Source organism: Thalia democratica, chromosome 6, assembly GCF_965202585.1.
Source record: "Thalia democratica chromosome 6, ktThaDemo2.hap1.1, whole genome shotgun sequence".
NCBI lineage: Eukaryota > Metazoa > Chordata > Thaliacea > Salpida > Salpidae > Thalia > Thalia democratica.
Window position 1 is genome coordinate 64,446,790 of NC_139170.1, and position 19,976 is coordinate 64,466,765.

The 19,976-nt window shown below is 23.6% G+C and overlaps 1 pseudogene; it reads left to right on the plus strand.

The window, feature by feature from the left end:
* Nucleotides 1-4,577: 4,577 nt before the first annotated feature.
* On the plus strand, nucleotides 4,578-19,959 carry LOC145839323 (uncharacterized; annotated as a pseudogene).
* The last annotated feature ends 17 nt before the right edge of the window (nucleotides 19,960-19,976 follow it).

A 19,976-nucleotide genomic window follows, 5' to 3' on the forward strand; every position in this document is an offset into this window, starting at 1 on the left:
TACTAATCAAACTAGTAACTAACTTATTTTAATATAACATAATATCTAAATGATATGTTAACAATTTCCTTAGTCAAACAGTTACCGTTAAAATAATTCAGCAAAATCAAATTTAAATAAAAAATAATAATATTTTAGATAACAAACTAGTAGCAGTCGGCAATAATTAATTTACAAGTTGATAAAAAAATAACAAAATTTCTAAACTATGGTTCTCCTAATGTTAGAAAAATAAAATACATAGAAGCTGGTCGATAGTTTCCTAGATAGAAAGAATAACCTAAGAGAAGTAAAATCATTAAAATATTGTTTTTTTCTAAAAGCTTTCAATAGTCTTGTTAGAAAAATTAGATTCCTTATTTGATATGCTTCTGAAATAATTTAAAACTTTCATATAGTTTATAATTTTCATCTACCGTTATAACCTTTTAAAAATACATCATTTTTACAAAAAAAGAAGAAATTTTACAGCAAAATGCTATTTTTGATGGATATGAATTTTTAATCAACTAATTAAAAATCTATATTGAAGTTGTTTTAACAATAAATTTTTAAAGAGCTTCACAATTAAGGAGCCTTTATACAATTATGACAAAAGTTAAATTGTTAACAAGTTTATTACTTAACAATTGTTTCACGCTAGCGCGATGATCACAAGTAAAAGTAAACAAACTAATAAGTTGCAACGGACAAAAATTTTATATAGTTTTAGATAAGTAATTAGTTGATTAGGTGATTAGTTAACTAATTGAATTTTAGTAATATTCAGCAAGATAAATTGTAATTAACGTAAATACAATCATAACAAAAATCAAACGATAAAAACTAAACTATATAATGAAAACAAAGGTAGATTAAACTTAAATCTAGCAAATTAAGACTTTAAATAAAATTTTGTAAAATGTCTTCATTTTCCCACCAGTTCTGATCTCAAGTTTAAAAGTTTGTTTTTATCCGCAAATGCGATTTCGAGTCTTTCTAAGTTACATAGGGTGCACATTTTACTGGGCTTGTTTTGGTTACTGCGATGAACAATTTCCCATTTTATCATATTTCTCCAATCAGGGTTACTATTCTTTATTTTGTGAATGAATCTACTTAATCTTGTGCTTTCTTTCTTCTTTACATCATTTAAGGATTGTGTGTGTTCGTAAAATCTATTTTTAAATTGTCTCCCAGTTGAACCAATATAAATATGTTCTTTTTTGTTATACATGATTGTTGCTTTGTAAATAACTCCTTTGGTAAGACATTCACCTTTAACTGGACAATTGTTTTTTTGATCTACAATTGCATAATTTGCGGTTTTTTTCAGTTGTATCATTTGAGTTTTGAAGTAGTTTCTGGTTGTGATTGGACATTTCTTTTTCCAAATTGGACATGCAAGAATATGAAATCTTAATTGTGTTTCTATTAAATATAGAACCATAAAAGCCTGATTTTGGAAAATGTCTGGATACTAATTTTAGGAATTTTTTCCCTATATTCGTCTTTATAGAATTACTAAAAGGAGGATTGAAGTAAAAAACTTTCTAAAGTAAAGCACAAGATTAAGTAGATTCATTCACAAAATAAAGAATAGTAACCCTGATTGGAGAAATATGATAAAATGGGAAATTGTTCATCGCAGTAACCAAAACAAGCCCAGTAAAATTTGCACCCTATGTAACTTAGAAAGACTCGAATTCGCATTTGCGGATATAAACAAACTTTTAAACTTGAGATCAGAACTGGTGGGAAAATGTAGACATTTTACAAAATTTTATTTAAAGTCTTAATTTGCTAGATTTAAGTTTAATCTACCTTTGTTTTCATTATATAGTTTAGTTTTTATCGTTTGATTTTTGTTATGATTGTATTTACGTTAATTACAATTTATCTTGCTGAATATTACTAAAATTCAATTAGTTAACTAATCACCTAATCAACTAATTACTTATCTAAAACTATATAAAATTTTTGTCCGTTGCAACTTATTAGTTTGTTTACTTTTACTTGTGATCATCGCACTAGCGTGAAACAATTGTTAAGTAATAAACTTGTTAACAATTTAGCTTTTGTCATAATTGTAATTAAAAATCTATACATTATTTAACGGTTTTTTTATAACGCTTACTTTAGTTTTTTTTAGGGGTTGCACAGGAAACAGGAAACCAGTCAAAACACAAGTCAGGTCCTCATAGCTAGTTTGAACTGTTATACGTAGATATTTTAAAATAAAGGTAGTTTCAATAAAATCCTAGTATATTTACTTAATAATGTGATAAAATACAATTTAAATACTTTCGATTAAATAATTTTCTATATAAAAACTTGAAATATTGATATTTAAAACTTTAAACACATAAATTTAAACTAAATTATAAGATTTAGTAGCTACAGTTATAGTAAATTACTTGATACAACTTGTAGTGGTATTCAACAAAATGGGAAACATTAGTAAAAATATATTTTTAATAGCTTAATGAAGTATACTACAATATTTTAATATCTACGTGTCATATACGCATTAAAAATTTGTGAAAATCATAACCTTCATTAATCAATAATTTTTTCTTAATCAAAAAACATTAGCCCTTTCAATTTTTATTTAATAAAAAAAATTAAATTTTCGTGTTTTTTAAAATTATTCACTCTAAGTTTTTTTTTTATATAAAAATATTTTCTTTGTTTTTTATGTAAAAACGTAAATACTTTATATTCTTATTCGTACTAAGTTTCTGTCAATATTTGTGCTTGGATATTCTATTATAGTATATTTTTAGCTACTGTACCAACAAAATATGTCTAAAAGTTATTTAAAACGATATATATATACAACTTTACTTGTTTTCTTTTTGTTTATTAAGTTTCATTTTACAAACAAAATTCATTAAAATATAAAATAAATAAGTAAAGTACGTACGATACATGAAAAACATTAATTGCATTTACTTAATTAAAAAATAATTAAAAACTTTAGTTACGTTTTAGTTTTCAGATTTAGAAAAATAAGTTCTAAAGTTAAACAGGCTTCCAAACTTTAGGTTAAAAATTAAGCAAATTGTACATGTTATATAATGATTTTTTATTAATCTTCGTAAAAAGTCAATTTGATCATTTTAGAAAGTTTTTTTTACCATAAACGCATGATGACCAACTTGATAATAAAATAGTTTATAGGTGTGACATCAGAAAAGTAAAAAGTATTCTGCACAACAGATTTCTAAGTAAAAACATAAACATATGTTTTTTATTGGTAAGTATACTAAATTTGATGTCATAGAAACAATCCTTTTTTTTCAGAGTATACATTAGCACTTAGAGTAGGGTTTCTAAACCTTTTTTTAAAATGCCCATTTTGATGAAATTTAAAAGGCTTTAGAAATATCCAACTATTTTTTTTCAAAAAACTGCCATTAAAATAACCTAAGATTTCATTGGTCTTCGTTATCTATTCTAGAATATCTAGTGTAAATTTCAAATTATGGTCTTGTGGCTCCCCCTCCATGGCTCGAAGCCCCCTTAATTTCATAAATCGATCATGATATCTATTATAAATTATAAAACTACCATTTAGCACGCAAAAGAACTTTTTTTTTTACTGTTCATCATCAACTTCAGAATATACAGTGTAAGTTTCAATTTAAGACCTCATGGCACCCTTTGGATCCTTTGCAATTCATAGTCCCCTAAACTTCAGTAATGGCGCCCAAGGGGGTAACTTAGCCCAGTTAGGACTAGTAGCTGAGATCAAATTATATATAATGAGTTATTTTTATTGTAAATTTTGTATTTGTAATTTAAATTACGTATACGTTTCCGTTTAAGAAATTTGTATTAACATTAGTACAATTTTAGACTTTCTTCTTAAAAAAACATTTATTAGTCCTTGACAAGAAATTAAACCGTATCCAAGTATAACTGTTTAAGAAAGAGATATTTTCGTACAAAAGGCCGAAGGAAAGATATTTGATAATCTTAGCGAGGAAGTATTGTGATCGTTTTTTTTTTTTTGTCCTTAATTTAACGGTAATCAACTTTGTATTTTCTTTAATACAGTACAAACATTATAAGAAACAGAATATATTTAGTATATTAATTGGTTCTCATTCAATGGTTTGAATAAAAAACAATCTTATAAAGTTTAGTCGGTATATATGGTTGTTTATAAAATTGTTATTTTCATAACTTATGATAACTGTTAAAAAATCTTTTTTGAGTCCATACTCTGTTACTTAACAATTAAGCTTTTTCATAATGAAAAGAAAAAGCTGTAAATATTAATGTCTTTTTTATGTTCAATGGATCGATCATTATAAAATTTAGTTTTATAAGTCAAGCAATAAAAGCTATTGACTTTTAATCACAAACTATAAATTATTTTGGTAGATATATTCTATTAGAACTATGATGATGATTTAGGTTAAATTAAATTATTTATTTATCTTATTGACTTTAATATTATAATACTCACTATTTTTGTTTTTTATAAACAACAAATGTAGAATTACACGTTTTAAAGAGAACTGACGCATTAAAACTGTATTTTTATTAAAATATATTCACAGTTTTTAGGTATTAAATCTGTTGTAAAAATGGACAATATTAAAAGTATTACTTGTGATGTTTGCAACAAAAGTTTCACAAGAAGGTCCAGTCTTAACGTTCACAAAAGAATTCATACAGGAGAAAAGTCATATAAGTGTGAAAATTGTGATAAAAGTTTTATTCAAAAAAGTCATTTAAAAACTCACATGCTGGTACATAGTGAAATAAAAGAATTTCAATGTTATGTTTGTGGAAAGTATTTTTCTGAGAAATCTAACCTAAAGAGCACTTCGTTACTCACACTAAAGATAAACTTTTTAAATGTGATTTGTGTGACAAAAGTTTTGCTCGAAAATTTCATGTGAAAACACACATGTTAGTTCATACTGGAATAAAAGAACATCTATGTGAAGTTTGCCAGAAGAAATTTTCTCGAAAACGTGATATAAACCAACATATGTTGACTCATACTAAAGTTCAAGCCCATCAGTGTGATATTTGCATGAAGAAGTTTTCTCGAAAAACTAGTTTAGTCACACACTTCAGAATTCACTTGGGAGAAAAGCCTTATGGTTGTGCAATATGTGGAAAATGGTATAGTCAACCGTCAGGGCGAAATAAACATATACAAACTCATCATAAGGAATTAAGCAAAGAGCAACAATCAGAACTGAAGTGTAAAATACAAAGAAGCATTGTTAATTTAAGTATTATTCATGACTATCTGAAGAGAATATCTGAATACAACACACAAAACTTATAGCAGTTTTTTGCGGTTTATAATTTTTGAATTATATCTTATAAAGTTCAGTTTTGTAAATAACAATTTACAGTTTTGCTTCAGTCTACAATGTACATTTGTTTTCTCATTTAAGTGTTGAATGAGCAAGTTGTATTTGTTGTGAAAAATCCTTTAAGATAAATAAAAAAATTAAATGTATAGATTTAATTACTTTTAAATAGTATTTTATTGTAAAATAGAATTTCTTAAAATGACACAAGTTATGAAGTCTCTCAAATATAAAACTTTTATATATTATTTTCGATTTCAATTTTTTTACTCAATAAACACAGTAATTTTTTTTTAATTTTTGCGTAAACTAAGTGAAACTTTTTGCAAATTTTTAAAGCAAAGTATATATTTCTAAACGTCCAACTTAATAATTATAACATTTGTATTTTACTAACGGTTTTTTTATATATTTAAATAATACTGAGATTATACGAATCGTAAAAGACTACTTTACTTCAAAAAAATGGTAGCCATCTTTTTTGATCTACGAAACTTACTTTTTAGAATCCGGCCGGATTAGGTAGATCAATAAGCATGTTTAAAAATCCTAATGTTTCCATTAATTTTAAAAAGATTAAAACAAGTGTTTTAAAAAGTATATAAAATGTAATATTTTAATTAAAACTTTGTATTCATATTTAATACTTAAATTATTGATAGTTTATATTTTTTTTAAATACGAGGCGTCTATTAGTGCAATGAGCGGTTTTTTTTTGTTGTTGCATTTAATTACTAAAAAAAAGCTTATTTATAAAGTAGCGGTTAAAAGTCTTATTTAAATTATCATTTTAAAAATCTGCAAGAAAAGTGAAAAGCCATACTTGGTTGTTCAAATAATATTTTATTTAGGAAAACGTCAATTAAGTGAACTAATTGAGAAGAAAATTGTTTTATGAAATACTGTGTTTCTATGTTACAGCTACTAAATATAGGTAAAAAAAATAAAACGATTATGCGACATTTACTTACATTTTTTTCTTACTCGGTAGAGTTTTACAATTCTGTGGAGAAATAAAGTGAAGTTTTATATATTTTTAGTCTATTAAACTATAATCTAATAACTTGTGTACAAATACAATTTTACGATTTAAGTATTTACATGTATTAAGCTTTATTATAAAATACGTCTTAGTTTATCAAATATATTTGTAAGATAAACATCCTAGTCTACTAATTTTAATATTAGCTTTATAAATATTAGTGTCTAACTAAAGTTTCTTTATTATATTAAAGAAAGTATAAAGTCTTTCATTGTAATTTTTATCGAACAAATACTATTAAAAAATATACAGTATATTATTATAGTATTATATATCTTGATAAAAACCAGTATATTTAAAACATAGTCAGTTATAAGCTGGTAGTCTAGTAATTCTTCAAGTATAAACTAATATTACATATATATTATTTAAAATAAGTGTTTAAACTCATCTAGTCATTTACTTGTGATTACCATATAGTAAAAGCAGAAAGTTAAGTTTTGTATGTATTACTTATGATATGTATATAAAGCAAATAGCTTAAAAATATTTTTCAGCATTTAGTGCTATCATTAAAACAGCACATTTTTTTATAACGAACTTTATTTTTTCACATATTCCATTGTTTAATTTTAATAAGTCAACAAATATTTTTTAATTAAGTAATAGCTACGAATGGTCAAAATAAAGAAAAAAAATTACTAAAAAACAATAGTTTTATTAGTGGTGTTTGCAAGTAAACATTTATAAGAAAATCGAGTCAGTCACAGTTTATATAAAAAAAAGTATATATATTACAAAATATAATCAATCGATCAGAAATACTAGTTTTATTTAACTTATTAATGATAAAATTTGGGTTTTAGTTAAGTTTTAGTTTTTGAAAACGGTTAAATATGTTTATTGCTTGTACGTTTTAAGTTTTAGATACGAGTAATTTAGAAGTTATGTCAAAAAAACGGTATATTTATTTTTATATATTATATTGAAACAAATTAAATTTTAAACAATAAAGCTTGTTAAAAAGTTTAACAATAGATTAGGAACACCAGATTTATTTAAGTTAAAGTTTAATTTCTCTGGTTTAACTTAAGTTTTTGAAAACGGGTTTAATATGTATATTGTTTACATATTTTAAGTTGTTTCAGTTATAATTTTTAAATCGATTCCAATTTGATAATCAGATAAATATCTGGTGAAGATTGACTGTTGTATAAAGTAAGTTTGATTACTTTAGACAACTTTAGCTAGTTTTTATTATAACTTATATATATGGTGACAAAAAAGTTAAGATAAAAAAAAAAAAAACTGTGATAGTATTAAAACAAAGTAAAAGCCCTTGGAATTCACTCAAAATAGCAAAAAAAGTAAAAATAAAGTTTTAATAAGTCAAGAGTAGACTACCGCTTAAGTACGCAAATTGAACCAGACAAAAGAGTGCGTACTTAGCACGAGTAGTGCGTACCTTTTGACGACATAGTATAGTATGAAATATAGTTATTTGTTTTCTTTTTTACAACTAGCCACTAAATAATTAAGCCTATAAAAATTTTTAATTTTAAATGTTAATAGTTTTAATCTTGAAAAATAAAACGTTTTGAAGTAAGTTTGAGAGTTATAATTTTTTTTTTTGCAACTAGATATTCATTTTGGAACTTAATAGTAAAATAACGCTCAGAAATTTTAATTTTGTTAATAACATTTGCATCTGAAATAAAATTTAATGTACACAACTTTTGTTATATATTATTATTTATTTTAGTTTTTTAACTTATATATAAATCTTAACCAAGTCAAAATAATTGTCACTGATATTCAACAAGTAATCTAATGAATAATGTTTAAAATTAATTGTTACTAAAAACAGTCTTGAAACGTTTTAAAATAAGTTGTTATTTAAATAAAAATGGTCATTTTTTACTATCTAATAAACAACTACACTGTTTTTATCTTCAGTTCATAAAAAATAATTAACTTAGACGAAAATTTTAAACTAATTAACTTAACTGAAAATTAAGTTAAGTTTAACCAACTAATGTTAATTTAATCAACATGTAATCTAATTAGTAATGTTTTATTAACTATATTTTACTGAAAACCAGTATTAATGCATGGTAAAATAAGTTATTTATACAAAAATAGATAAAGTTTTCATTTAGTACCATCTTATAAAAGAAATACACTGTTCTAACTTGATTTTAATAAGTATAACAGTTTGAGATGAAATTTTTCAAGTTTGTTTATTTATTAACAGTTTTTATAGATTGAGAGTTAATAAGCAATTAATTATTTTTCAAATTTTAGCATTTAAGTTTAACACTATGGGTGATTCTGGTCAAAACAAAACTATGGATGTCAAAAGTGTTTCTTGTGATGTTTGCAAAAAGACTTTCAACACTAAATCCTACCTGAAATTTCACAAAAGAATCCATACAGGAGAAAAACCATACAAATGTAATATCTGTGACAAAAGATTTATATTTAAAGGCAACTTAACAAGACATATGCTGGTACATAGTGGTAAAAAAGAATTTCAATGTCATGTTTGTCATAAGAACTTTACTTGAAAAAGTGGTATGAAACTTCACTTAGTTACTCACACTAAAGATAAACTTTTCAAATGTGATGTTTGTGACAAAAGTTTTGCTCAAAAATCACATGTAAAGACACATATGTTAGTTCACACTGAAACAAAAGAACATTAGTGTGAAGTTTGTGAAAAAAAGTTTTCTTGGAAAAGTAGTTTAAAACGTCATATGTTGACTCATACCAAAGTAAAAGCTCACGAATGTGATATTTGCAAGAAGAAGTTTTCACAGAAAATTAATTTAGTAAATCACTTTAGAATTCACTTAGGAGAAAAACCATATGGTTGTGCAGAATGTGGAAAGTGGTTTACTCATTCTTCTGGTCGAAATCAGCATATACGTAATTGTCACAAAGAACTAAGTAAAGAACAACAATTAAAACTTAAATGTAAAATTAAAAGAAGCATTGTCCATGACTATCTTAAGTCAATATCTGAATACAATTTAAATTATAACTAACTGTTTCCAGAAGCTAGTTTGCGTTTTATAAATTCTTGAAATACAGTTTATAGTGTTATTGTTTTGTATATTAATGTTTATATATTTGCATCTAACTTTGTTTATTTTTTAAGTGTTTAATGAACTAGTTGTATTTAAACAACTCCATGTCAAAATATAAAAACGTTAAAATTTTGTTATATATACTTTTTTGATATCGATTATTGTAAAATAGTAGTACTTAAATTTACAAAACTTTGATGTCTCCTAATTAGAAATTTATATCCATGGGTTTTTTAATGGTGTTGAAGTTTGTTCCTTTTAAGTTAATGATAATTTATTGTAAATTTCCTTAATTTTATAACTAGTTAAATAAAAATACAACAATCGAAACTTAAAGGCAAAATTCAATAAACAATTGTTTATGACTATCTTAAAAAAATATTTGAACATAAATCTAAATATCTTTAATGTTAGCGGTTTTTTTGTCTAAGCAAAAATGATTAGAAAACTTGGAATTTTTGTTAAGTTATATATAAATGAGTATCAAAATATATATATTGTTATACTTATATACAATAATAGACTTTTATGTGTAAATTTATGTGTTCCATGTCGTAATTTCATATTCTAAAAAGAATCTTTAGAATCAATAATAATAAATATCTATTTGTTAATTTCTTTATAATTTGACTTTAAAGGTATGTACGTAAGCACTATTGACAGTAATTTTAACGTTTTCTAAAACATTTTAATTCTTATTAACAGTTGTTCGTTTAGTTATTTAAATTTATATACTTTTAATGTTTATAAAAACTAAAAAGTTTAGTTTGTTTTAACTAATAAATAAAAGTAAAACTGGCTGTTTTTAAAACACTAGTTACAAAATTTACGAGAGTAATTCATAACTAGTTTTTTGTTTTATTATTGTAACTGTAACAACTTATAAAACTAATAAAGAAATAATAAAAATGAATCGAGATGCTATAACTGAATATAGCAAGGATACTTTTTTTTGCTTAAATTGAAATGTTTAAACAATTTATACTTTAGTAATATTTTTTCAGTTTTAGAAAAAAACTAAGTTATTAGTGTAGATCAATGATGTTTGGTTTTGGTTATTGTGTACAAAATTTTCCAACTAAAATGTTTAACAAAATTCTACTAAATGTTTTCATATTTTTAATCAAACGTTTTAAAATGGTGGAGTACTACTTTTTATAGTTTATTTAATAAAATATTTATTAAACGATGTTAATGTTTACAATAACGCTTGATTATTATAAGTAAAAGTAGTGTTTATAAAAATGTTATAACTAACCAATTAGTATAAATGTATAAAAAAAAACATTCAGCTCTTTTCTCTAGGAAATATTGTTAGTGTTAATTAATTTTAGCCAAACCTTACAGACAAAACATATAAGTTTGAAACAAAAACAAAAACAATTTAAGTTATTGTTTGTAAATAGATACTAAATTAAGAAAATAGAAACTTTAACAATGTTGACTTTAAGTGATGTACAAATACGAAAACAGTTCATTAATTTTTTCTGTGAAATATCAATACATTCTATTACTTGTAGTCAGTAATTTATACTAGTAGCTAAACAAAACAATATAAACATTTTTCTTCAAAAACAAACGAGTAAATAAACTAAATAAGTGATAAATGAGAATATAAATAATTATAAAGTAATCAATAATGAAATTAAAATAAACTTAATGGAAACCAAATAGTTAGCTAAACTAAATAGAGAACTTTAAATATATTTTTTTTAAATTTTTATACAGCTTCTAACTTGGAAATGTCAAAAAAATATTGCAAGAAATAATCATTTTGAATCTAGGTATTATAAACTTTTTGCTTAACGTTTATTATTTATTAATTTTTTACTAGCTAGAAATTTTTTAGTAGCGTTTGTCTAAACTTAAATTATTACTTCTAAAAATTTCAACACACATTTAGGTAAAAAAAAATCTATCTTAGTTTTATATTATTAGGAAGTTTGTCCGATATAGACACTAAGGAAAGGTAGTTCGATTTGTACAACTTTTATTCAACTCTGGTATTAAGCCTTTTAACTGCAATTTTAATACTAATTTCAAAACAAATATAATTCTCAGAATTCTTCATTGTACGTTGGTTTTATTAACATTTAAACTCTTTATTAACATTTTAAAGCTTTTATTTAACTTTGGTATTAGATCTTTCCACTACACTTTTAATACTGGTTTCAAAACAAACTACTCAGATTTTCTTTATTTTACATTGAATTAGATAACATTTTTATTTCATTCTATTATACATGATATTTATCCCCAATAGTAGTTTCAAAATTACTTGGAACTTCTCAGGTGTGTCTTCTTTGGCCAGTTTAGATTATTATCATCCAGAATTTAGTTTAATTTACAAATTTGAAATATTTCTTTAAAAAATACAAGTTTTAGTATTACTACTAACTAATTTTGTTTTAAAGTGAAAATAAAATGAATGATTTAATTTTGGTGCCAACATTATAAAAGTTTTTGAAATAATTATGCCTATTTATTTCGTACTTGATTAGTTGTATTGACATGTTTACTTTTTGTAAAATGAAAACTCAAAGTCGCAAAATTAAAAACAACAAATATTTAAAATAATTTATTATATGCTAGAAAATGTGCAAGATTCTATTTAAATGGAACTCAAGTTTAGATTATCAAAAGGTAGATAATTGTTTGTTATAGATAAAGATTTCTTTAGATATAAAAAATTTAATAATGTTTACAACTAAGTAATAAGAGCTAAATATACAATGTATAGATTAGATGTAAAGACTTCAAAGTTTCCTTTTACAATCAAACAGATTCTTAATAGTTATCAACTTTTAATGCCGTCAAAATAAAGTTTAAAATTTTGTAAAGATTATGTTTTTTAGTAAAGCGAGTTTATTAAAACTGTTTATATCTGTTTAAACATCTCTTTTGTTGAATTTAATTTATTTTCTGAATATTTTACAGGGGTTGTACTAGAAACCAGTCTAAACAGCGTCCCTGTCTTTGATATAAACGTATTTTACTATCAATTTTAATATTATTCATAAAAAATTCCCTAACTAGATAAAAAAAATAATAAAAAGTTTTTATACCTTAATCCAAAATTAAAACACGGAATTAATAAAGTTTTTAAAAAATCTATTATACAAGTTAATAACTAAAACACATGAGGGTTACTATTTACTAGTTTGTAGTAGTTTAAACTAATTTGGTTATCTTTGGTTTTATAATGTACAGAAACTTTTCAGCTTTATTTTGACCTTTTTTTTTTTTTTTGAGAATAAAATATTGGGAAAAATTTTAAAGTTACTGACTTAGGTATTTGATTTATATGATTTTAATTTGTGATGTTTAACAAACTTAGATGAAAACTTTCAAAACAAACAATTTTATTTTAAACAGTTTTTAGTAATGGAAAATAATCATTTAACAATTAAATATTTTTAAATCTAAATGAAGTACATCAATCTCAGTTATTTTACATTGATAAACATAACTTTTAGCATTTAAGTTTAAAATATTGATGATTCTGGTCAAAACAAAAGTAATATAATTGTTAAAAGTGTATCTTGTGATATTTGCAAGAAAACTTTTAAAACTGAATCCTACTTGAAATATCACAAAAGAATACATACTGGAGAAAATTCATACAAATGTGATATTTGTGGCAAAAGATTTACAATTAAAGGTTACTTAATAAAACACTTTTTGGTGCAAAGTGGTAAGAAAGAGTTTCAATGCCTTGTTTGTCATAAGACATTTGCTCAAAAATCCATTCTAAAACAACATTCAGTTACTCACACCAAATATAAACTTTTCTAATGTGATTTGTGTAAAAAATTTTTTTGTTCAGAAAAGTAATGTGAAGACACATATGCCTGTTCATATTTTGAATAAAAGAACATCAGTTTGAAATTTGTGAAAATATATTTTCTTGGAAAAGTAATTTAAAACGAAATATGTTGACTCATACCAAAGTAAAAGAATATGAGTGCGATATTTGCAAAAAGAAATTTAGTCTTAAATGTACTTTAGTAACAAACCTAAGAATTCATTTGGTAGAAAAACATTATCGTTGTGCAGAATGATGAAAATGATTTACTGATAGTTCTGCTTGAAATAGGCATATACGTAATTGTCATAAGGAACTAAGTAAATAGCAACAATCAGAACTGAAGTTTAAAATACAAAAAACCATTGTTCATGACTATCTTACGACAATAGCTGAATACAATGCTAAGAATACCTATTATTAGCAGTTGAATTGTTTTAAAATTAAGTTTATCTAAACATTTTGAACAACACACTGACCTATGACACAGTAATTTACTAATATTTTATATGGATTTAATTAATTTAATTTTAAATGATCGGCTTTATATATAATACTTTTTTATAATAAATGTACGTAAGCTAAGGAGTTTATTTGTAATATATAGCAAATAAAACTAAAATAAAGAGTTTGAATTCTTATAAATTTTGATTTCGTTAGTTAAACATGTTTTCAAATAGTAAAATTAAGCTTGATCTGACGGATAATAAATATTTTGCAATAAAATAAAATTAGGTTCTGATACATTGTGAAAATATTGAATCTTATAATAATTAGTTGATCTAAATTCTAATGTTTATATTAACAGTTAATGATTTTAAAGTCTTTAAAGTGCATATAAACAGCAAATAACATATTATTTATGAATTAAACCTAAAGTATTAAGTTTAAAGTGTTCATCAGACTGTCTTTATTATTAAATTAGAACCCAAATTTTGAGTTTTTATGTAATATTTTTATGTTTTCATCTGGTTCAGAGGTCGGCCAAATGCGGCTGGCGGGTCAAATGCGTCACCCAACTCAAAATATGCTGCCTGCAAGCTCTATTTCAGCCAGAAATATAAATTTTTAATTATAAAAAAAAAGCCTACCTGTAATAAAAGTTTTCATCTAGGCTTTTAATTTAATACATTTTCTTTATTAATGGTCTAATATTGCTTAAATTGTCATATCTTGTAACTTGTCTAACTAAATAAATAAATAATTGTTCTAACATAAATTTTGTCTACTAATTACTAGATTTTTTAATAAATGTTAAGTGAAATTGTTAGCGTTTAAATTTTCATTATAATTGTAATATATTACTTAAATCTTAATATAGTACTCTTAACATTAACTTAAAAATAGTTTAGGTTAATATCCCTTAAAAATTGACTAGTTAAAGTCAAACTAATTAAGTGTTGAAACTACTAAAAGTTTTGAGTGTGATATTTGCAAGAAATCTATTAATTATATACCACAATTGATTATTCACATAATAACTCATACCGGAGAAGACCATATCAATGTGAAGATTGTGAGAAAAGTTTCACTTAAAAAGGCAGTAAAACAAAGCAAATGTTGGTACATAGTGAAAGAAAAGATTTCCAATATGTATTTTGTGGAAAATACTTAATTAATATAGGTTACTTAAAACCACATTTAATTACTCACACTAAAGAAAAAGCTTTTAAGTGTGATGTTTGTAACAGAAAATTTTCACTGAAATATGAAAAAAGAAACATATACACTAGTTCATACTAAAAAAAGATTTTCAATGTAAAATTTTTGGCAAAAGACTTTATCAGAAAAATGATTTGGAACAACACATTTTGACTTATACTTAAGTAAAAGAACAAGAATGAGATATTTGCAAGAAGATTTTTACTCACAAAAGTTGCTTAGTAACATTTTTTATAATAAACTTAATAGGAAAACCTTATTGTTGTGGAAAATGTGGGAAATGCTTTACAGATAGTTCTAATCGCACTAAGAATATTCAGTCTCATCAGAAGTAGTCTAAAACAATTAGAACTGAAGTGTACAATACAGAGATGTATTGTTCATGTCTACCTTAAGGCAATATCTTAATACAATTCTATTAACTTAAGTGTTGTTTTTTTATAAAACGCAGTTAGCAAACTTTAAACAACTTAATGATGTAAATTATGTTTTAAAACTTTAAAATTTTACACTTACCTTTGGTGCTTTGGTGTAGTTGAAAAATTTTTTAAATTTGTATTTTCTATTGACGATATTTTATTTTAAAAACATTTTTAAAACCATGAAAATTATTTAAAAATTTAAAATTTTGTTTTTAAACTTATTTTGACTATATGTGCTTTAAGTGTAACTAATTTATATAGAGTCAGTACTTGTCAAACAAGTATATGTAATGTTTTGTTTTTGTAATCTATTTTTTATTGTTGAAGAACTGGCAAACTTTATGGTTTATTTTATTTTTGCTAATAAATTATAATATTGTAACACTTTTAAAAACTATTCGTCACAAAATTAGGACATTTCAAAACCTGCGGTGCATTATTTAAAGATCTATAAAATACTATCTTGAAACGGTTTAATTTACCCAGATATTATCTTTAAAACTAAATTAAAATAAGCTGAAATACTAATTTACTGTTGAAAATTATTTTTACCCATTTTACTAACACTTCGGTATTTGCTAAATTATAAAGTAAAATATTTTTAGTCAAAATTAGTTTTGAAGAAGTTTTAATTACTGGTTAATTTATTATTAAATTGTTAGATGAGTTATACCAATACAAAAACTTTTCCGTGACAAACAACTTAGAAATTAAATTAGTAAAAATTTAACTCTATATATGCCAAGAGTTAAAATCAATGTTCACAATACCTTATGAGAAAAGTAAGTTATCTACAATAATCAATAAACAAAAAAAGAAATTTAATTTTTTAGAGTTTTATAAAAAAGCATAGAATTTATACTATACAAGTGCTAATCGAAAATGCAATCGCTAATACAAACAAATGTACTGTACTATTAAATATGCCATTCATTAAAAAAAAAAATATTAATTAATTTTATTTAGCGCTTTATTATAACAAGCTTGCTTAAAACTATTTATTAAAAAACATAGTGTAAATATAATTATTTACGATGATTTTGAAATGTCAAGCTAAAAAATAGTAACTTAATAAAGAGTTTAGTGTAAACGTTTGTTTAAAAGGTATAAATAGAGTTAAGGTGTACTTTGCTGTTTATAAGTTCTTTATAAGACAAAATTCTTAAAATTTATCAAACATAAGATAATAAAATTTTTACTAAAAATAAAATTAAAAAACACATTACAAAAAACGATAATAATAGTATCAAAAACACGCTATTTATAAAGTTTTAAATTGTAGAAATTTCGTGTTTACAAGTTTTCTGTTCGCGAGTTCTAATAAACAATGATTTTAGAACTGAGAGATGGCAAGAATTTCTAGCTCTTGATAGAATTTTGAAATTAATATAAAGGTAGTTCTTATTACAATTAGGGTAATCGAGAGTTGTTATTTGATGGATTAGTGTTCGCCTTTTGGCTTAATGTCGTCATTAAAAATAAATCTTTTTATATTTTTTGTGACATGCTGCTCTCGCCTGACGTGTAAACGTTGAGATGTTCGACCTACGTAGCCATTTCCGCAATGATATTTAATTATGTATACTACATTACTTAAATCGAGGTTAGGTGTGACATAACTTTTATTGAATAGTTAATATAAAATATAACAGCTAATTACTGTTAGTAATTTTTAGTCTTTTAGTTATAATACGTTAATTAAGTTACATTATATAACAGAAAAACAGTTCTTGTAATTTATTTAAAAATATATATGTTAAATAGTAAAACTGCATTATTAAGTTAATAAAATATTTAACTGTATAAATTATATAACTTTGGTTGTTAGATAACTTTTGCAAACCAATGTTAAAAAAAATCTTGGTAATTTAATATAAAAAGTAATAAGTTTAACGAGCATAACGTTTTACCGTTTTATGAAGTATACTTAACATATTGTTTTATTTATTTTGCTTTAGAGTTGCAAAACTAGTTATTATCTATAACTATCTAAAACATATTTATAATTAGTTTATACGTTCTATACTAGATTAATAAGTTTAAAAGTTTACTTAGATTAATAATAAGTTGGCAAAAACAAGAACATAATTAGTTGAAAAATAGGTATTAAAATAAATTTTAAACTGAGTTAAGTCCTATTTTATTGTTTATAACTTTTTATATATACATTGAATTTATAATAGAATAAGTATGCTATTTGCAGTTAAGCTATTTTATTGAAACTTGTAAACTATGTACAAAAAAGTAGCATTGTGAAATTTTTTACAGAATACAGATAAATATTTGTTACATTTAAAAAAAAATGTTTTTCTTAAAAGAAGTTATTTTAATTTATTTTTACTACCTTATTCCTACATAATAATTATACCTTATTACGGAATTCTTAATAGTTATTGTAATTATTCATCGACAACAGCTTATGAAATATAGTCTATGCTTTTACCTTTTACCTAAAAATAAGTTTCTTTAGTTTGAAAAAAACATAGCTTTGTTTACTAACATCTTTAGCTAAACATTTAAGTTTATAAATGGTTAACTTAAATGAGGACACCGAAATTTAACCAACCTTAGAAAATAATTTTTCCTTGTATAATATTCGTGTTTTATATTTCGGGGCAATTTTTGTTTAACTTTAGCACCAAAAATGTAGTTATATTTAGTAAAATATTATATATTCTACTTTATTTTATGAAAATAACAAAATAATTCATGTTAAAAATAAAATTGTATTAAAATGATAATTTTTTAGTTTATCATTATTGGTTAAGTATAGCATGTTTATAAATTGATTATATTCATTTTTAAGTTAATAAATGATGCAACGAACAAACTAATTTAATAAAATAGAACGATGCTCTTGTCTTTAATACTTATCTTGTATGTAAGGGTAGTTAATAAAAAATGACTCTAAAAACAGGGTAAAAAAATATACTTTTTAAATACAAATTTATCATTAAAAAAACATTCGTGTCGTACTAGTTAAATTCTAATTGTAATTAGTAGATGATATATATAAAAAATTAAAAATATGTAGTTTTGAAATTCTAGTTGTAGTTTTTATGTTCTGAGCTGGTTTTACTTCAACAAGAACTTTAAAAAAATCATTATACATATTTATCACTATTTTTTTTGTATTTTTTATTTGTACATGCTTAACTTCAGCACTCAATGGGTTTTGATTAAGTATTTTATTTCTAATCAATATTATAATATTCTAAAATATTTAAGCTATATAAAGGTTGTAATTTATTTATACTCATATATATAATACATAACACTATTAAATCTTATCTTTTTTTTTGTTTTAATAAGTTGGATTAGAAGGCTTAAATTCATTAAACAATATTTCGATATATACTTTAAACTAATATAACTTAAAGCTATCAGTGTGAAACATATTTTACAAAAAACTTGTTTGATGTTTTATCACAAAAACTTTAGCAAGGTAAAATAAGATATCGCATTATTAATTAAACTAATTATATCATAAAAATGGTTCCTTACATAACGAAATATACTTTCAAAGTCTAGTGTGTAAAGATTATGTTTCCAGTAATTTACTGTCCATGTTTTTAAAAGTTAATAAGAGTTTGTGAACAATTTACCTAAAACGGTAGTACAATTCGTATATTTTTAATATTAGAATTGCTTAAAATAATATAATATATAAGTTAATAATCATTAAAAAATATTTGTGAACAATTAAAAAGATTAAAACAGGTTTATTAAGAAACTTATTTAAGATATAATTTTTGTGATATACTTTTGTATGTTATATGGAAATGGATGACAAACTTGATAAACATTTTATTTTATTTCATTTTAATTTATTTTCACATGAAATAGTTTTTGTCTAACAAGTTAAACTATGGATAAACATAGACCTACAATAGATAGTCTAAATGCTAAAGGTTTTGATTGTGATTTTTGTGAGAAAAGCTTTAAGTATAAATCTATTTTAAGAAGACACAAAAGTGTTCATTCCGGAGAAAAACCATACAAGTGTGATGATTGTGACAAAAGTTTTAAAGCTAAACAAAATTTGGTTATTCACAAAAGAGTTCATACAGGAGAAAAGCCATTCAAATGTGATAGTTGTAACAAAAGTTTTGCTTGAAAAGGAAACTTAACAAAGCACATGCTGGTGCATAGTGGTAAAAAAGAGTTTCAATGTCATTTTTGTCATAAGAAATTTGCTAAAAAAAGTGATGTGAAACGTCACTTAAATACTCACACTAAACACAAACTTTTCAAATGTGATGTTTGTGACAAAAGTTTTACTCGACAAAGTAGTGTTAAAACACATATGTTAATTCATACTGGCAATAAAGATTTTCAATGTAATGTTTGTGAGAAGAAGTTTTCTCAAAAGGGTTCTTTGAAACTACATACGCTAACTCACACTAAAGTAAAAGCTCATGAATGCGATATTTGCAAGAAGAAGTTTTCTCAAAAAAGTAATTTAGTTAATCATTTTAGAATTCACTTAGGAGAAAAACCTTATGGTTGTGCAGAATGCGGAAAATGGTTTACTGAATGTTCTAATCGAAACACGCATATACGTGGTTGTCATAGAGAATTAAGTAAAGATCAACAGTCAGAACTGAAGTGTAAAATACAAAGAAGCATTGTTCATGACTATCTTAAAACAATAGCAGAATACAACTCTAAGTATTAAAATCGAGTTGAAACAAT